Source organism: Hordeum vulgare, chromosome 7H, assembly GCF_904849725.1.
Source record: "Hordeum vulgare subsp. vulgare chromosome 7H, MorexV3_pseudomolecules_assembly, whole genome shotgun sequence".
Lineage (NCBI taxonomy): Eukaryota > Viridiplantae > Streptophyta > Magnoliopsida > Poales > Poaceae > Hordeum > Hordeum vulgare.
The window spans coordinates 106,449,747-106,454,939 of NC_058524.1; positions in this window are offsets into that span (position 1 = coordinate 106,449,747).

Sequence of the window (5,193 nt, forward strand, 5' to 3'; positions counted from 1 at the left end):
TGCAAGTCTCAAAAACGGATACTACTCGAAATTCTACACGAAAAGCATATAAAAATCTTCGCGATCCGACATATGGATAAAAAGATACGAACGTTTTAATATACGTATAACTCTGAAATTTATTAATTCCTAAAAACCTAAATGGGCCGAAAGGGCAACGACAAAATACTATTAGACGCACATGGTGGGATTAAGGCTGCTCACCCTAGCTGGGCTCGGCCCAGCTTGCAGGGGAGGAAGAGGCCGGGGCACTGGGGCGTTGGAGGAGGAGGCGGCCCACGTGGGTGGCCGGCCTGGCGCGGGCCTGCCTGGGCGAGGCCCACGAGACGGCAACTCGGCCCAGGAGCGGTTGGGGCGCTACCCTCGTCCTCCTCTCGCAGGGGCTACCTGCGCGCAGCTGCCGCCGGCAGGGCTTGGGCGGCCGACCTCCGGCGGGCAAGGGAAGGTCGAGGAGCGCTGGATCCGGCCTGGACTGGGCAGGATCCACCCGTTCCCGACGGCGGCGGCCGGCGATGGCCCTGAGGACGACGGGGAAGGCGCGGGGTAGGAAGAAGAGCGGGGTGGCCGGAGATGGCGAGCACCACAGGCAGGGAGAGGCGGCGGCGGCGGGGGCACACCGGCCGGCGACGGGCTGGGGCGCGGGAGGCGCGCGCGGCTGCGGGACCGAGGCGGCGGCGAGGCGCTCGGGAGGTGGAGGCACGGCAGGGAGGCTCGAACGGGCAGCGGCGGCTGCCGGATCTGGGCCCAAGGCGGGCTTGGTTCGGGCCTGGCGGGCCGGCGGCGCTGGAGGAGGGAGACAGATGGGAGGAGAGAGGCTAGGGTTTGGTGGGGTGGCGCGGAAAACGAGGAGAGATTAGGGGGCGCCCAAAATAGGTAGGGAGGGGTGCTTAAATAGGGAAAGGGGCTAGGGTGCAGGGTATCTGGGGGTTTTTCGACCCTCCGGTCGCGTTCGTGCGGTCCGATCGGAGAGGCGGGTTAGGGTTAGGTGTGTAGAGTGGCGTTGGCTAAGATGAGAGGAAGTGGTGCGGCGCGGCATCGACTTTTAAAACTCCGACACACGTCCGACGAATAACCGAAGACGGTGCCGCTACGGGCGACCGTTCGGGTACCAAACGGTCTCCGATCGCGACGAAAATCGACAAGCGGCCTAGCTATATCTAATCTCGACCGCGTGCCAAGTTTCACCTCGATCAAAGAAAGTTGAAACGTACTTTAAAAACAGGGTTTCGACGGTGCCGCGGGCGCGTGCGTGTGCGGTCGGACTCAGAACGGACGACGACGAGAACCGGCAACTACTAACGAATGCAAGTTTTGAAAACGGGCGGCAACGGAGATACCGATGCAATGCAGATGATGCGCATGATGCGATGATGATGCGACAAATAAAATAAATCACATGACGAAAACGGAAAGAGAGGGGAATCTTCTGGAACGTCGGCACCAGGCTGTCACACCCTATGCGCAGGAGAGAAAGAAATCAAAGGGAAAAGAAAAAAGGGGGGAAGTGGGAAAGTGGAGAAGGACTCCACCTTCCAATCCTAGTTGGACTAGGATTGGAAGGGGAGGACTTCCCCCCTTGCTTCGGTCGACCCCTTGGGGCTCTCTTGATCCTCAAGGCAGGTCCGTCCCCCTCCCTCCTATATATACGGAGGTATTAGGGCTGCTTTGAGACAACTTTGCCACGGCAGCCCGCCACATACCTCCACGGTTTTTCCTCTAGATCGTATTTCTGCGGAGCTCGGGCGGAGCCCTGCTGAGATAGATCACCACCAACCTCCGGAGCATCGTCACGCTGCCGGAGAACTCATCTACCTCTCCGTCTCTCTTGCTTGATCAAGAATGCCGAGATCATCGTCGAGCTGTACGTGTGCTGAACGCGGAGGTGTCGTCCGTTTGGCACTAGATCGGAGCAGGTCGTGGGACGGATCGAGGGACGGTTCGTGGGACGGTTCGCGGGGCGGATCGAGGGACGTGAGGACGTTCTACTACATCAACCGCGTTTCTTAACGCTTCTGTTGTGCGATCTACAAGGGTACATAGATCGGAAATCTCCTCTCGTAGATGAACATCACCATGATAGGTCTTCGTGCACGTAGGAAATTTTTTGTTTCCCATGCGATGTTCCCCAACAGCAACTCACTGACACCGGAGGAGTACCTTGTGTGTATCAAATGTTGCAACGTAACCGGGTGCCTATAAAGGTGCTCTATAGGTATCTACAAGGGTGTTTGTTGAGTTGGCATCGATCAAGACAGTAATTTGTCACTCCCTGTGATAGAGAGGTATCTCAGGGCCCACTCGGTAATAAAACATTACAACAAGTTTGCAAGCAATGTGACTAAAGATTTAGCCACGTGATCTTGTATTACGAAACGAGTAAAGAGACTTGTCGGTAACTATATTGAACTAGGTATAGAGATACTAACAATCGAATCTTGGGCAAGTAACATACTGATGGACAAAGGAAACTATATACGGGATTGAATGAATCCTTGACATCATGGTTTGACCGATAAAGATCTTCATAGAATATGCAGGAGTCAATATGGACATCCATATCCCGCTATTGGTTATTGACCGGAGACTGTCTCGGTCATGTCTACATAGATCTCGAACCCGCAGGGTCTGCACACTTCAGGTTCAGTGATGATTTCGTATTAATGAGTTATGTGTGGTGATAACCGAAAGTTGTTCAGAGTGCCGGATGAGATCACAGATGTCACGAGGAGCCCCGGAAGTGTCCGTAGGTAAGGATTGATATATAGCAAGTTGGTATTCAAGGTCCAGAAAAGTTCTAGGATATGCTGGTTTTGTGATGGGAGTGCCGGAAGTGTTCCAGTGGTCCACCGGGAGGGTCCACCTGCCCGGAGGGCCCCATGGGCTGTGAGAGGGGGCACACTAGCCCCTCATTGGCTGGCCTCCCATCCCACCAAGGCCCATGTGTGGCGGAAGGTGGGGGCTAAGACCACATAGGGGCTGACCACCGTTGCCTTAGGTGGCAAGGCACCCTATGGGGACACCACGCCCCACCTCTTGGCCGCCGCCCCCTCCAAAGGAGGAAACTCTGGCTGAGTCGGCCCCCTCCTCTCCTCCTATATATATGAGAGGGGAGGGAGGGCTGCAACACACACGCCACGACGCAGACCATCCCCCCCTCTAGATCGTCTCCTCCTCTAGTTTTCTCGGTGTTGCTTGGTGAAGCCCTGACGGGGCAGCTACTCCACCACCACCGCCATGCCGTCGCGCTATCGGAGAACTCATCTACCATCCCGCCCTCGCTAGCTGGATCGAGGAGGCGGAGACGTCATCAAGCTGTACGTGTGCTGAACGCGGAGGTGCCATCCGTTTGGTGCTCGATCGGGAGTTCGTGGGACGGATCGTGATAGTCGCGAAGACGTACCACTTTATCAACTGCATTCCTTAACGCTTCCGCTTAGTGATCTACAAGGGTATGTAAATTCAATCTCTCCTCTCATAGATGTGCATCTCCTAGGTTCATCTTGGTGACCGTATGCATTTTTTGTTTCCCATGCAATGTTCCGCAACACTTAAGCTCAAGAAGCTTATTCCTATTCATCTGTCCCTTCATGATGTAATGGGCTTTCTCCGTCATTAGTTGGATCCTTCCGGACTTCAGGACTTGTATGTCCTTCTTGATCTCACATACCTTGAGGTTCAGCGACACGATCTGACCTTCGAGACTGAAAATCTTATCATAGACAATTGTATTGTCATCGATAATCTTATCCCTCTCCTTCTCGAGGGAGTCATTCAACTTCTCTAGGGCCTTGATGGTCCTCTTAGGTGATCCAATTAGGTCATGATTAAGCACAACCACATCACATGTCTGCTGCACAATGTGTGCTGGAGAAGGCGGACCACATACTTATGTCTGTTAAGGGTTTCAAATCATAAACAATTAACTAATTGTTATTTATATGGATGTTTGCAATGCATGCATGTTTTCTGTAACACTAATTACTTGGTTGGTGCCGACGTCGCCTTTATCTTCGGCAAACCCCGACCCGTGATCAGAGGAACCTATCCAGGTGCTAGAGTCGGCCATGTTGTTTGGCTAAAGAACAAAGGCCATGTGAGTGTTTAATGCATGAAAAGAAGAAGTACTTCTAAAATTAACAGGAAAAAACATCAAACAAATTAAATAGAAACACAAACAATTGTAATTCTTGTTTTTGCTATAGAAACAATTCTTAGCGATTGTGTGAGTTGAAAAGAAGAAGTAAGAAACTGATAGAAAAAATTCTTATCTTGTTATACAACATCAAGTCCTTGTTCTTTAAGAAGTACATTTTGAACCTCTACCTTTTTTACTATGAGGGTTCCAAATGAGAAACTAATTATGAGTGTGCTGGCTGCATAAAAGGAAGAGGCAAATCATATTAATTCCTTGTTCTTTAAGAAGTACATTTTTATACCATTTTGAAAGCTTGGTCGATCAAAAATCACAGAGATGGAGATTTGTTAATTCGATCTCACTGAGTTCTGTAGGATCTTGCATCTAGAAATCATGAAAACATAGAACAAAACACTAATTAATCTTCTGCACACATACGCTACCAAGCTATCAGAAAGCACACCATATACCACAAAAATCCTAGTGTTATACAGTTATGAACCAATAACTGCACTAACAAAACTAAAAGAAATCCCATCTGGACAAAGGATGTAGACTTAAGAAACACCTACATTTTCTCCTCTGAATTTTCTAAAACAAACCTAGAACCCTAAGAAATACCTACATTTTCTAAAACGTGTTGGCTGCATAAAAAGGATGTAGTCGTCATCAGCATTCCTAAAACAAACCTAGAACCCTAAGAAACACCTACATTTTCTCCTTTTAAAAAATAAAAAAGGATGTGGACGGACCGCGGAGGTGCTCGGGGCTGGGCGAGGAGGTGTGTGGGCGACGTCGCGCGGTGTCGGCGGGGCGGCGTCAAGCGAAGACGAGACGCATCAGGCGACGGCGGCGTCGGGCAGGGCGGCGGCATGGATTGAGAGGAGGTTGGGCCGGTCGAGTTGGGATCGAGAGTGACGAAAGGATAAGTTTTTTTTACTGCGTCGGGCCGCTAAACCGACTAGTGCTTACATGGGACTAATGTGCAACACCGGACCTAATATGCAACGTCAGCACTAAGCAAATAGCTATGACGTTCGAATTTAACCAACGCTAGC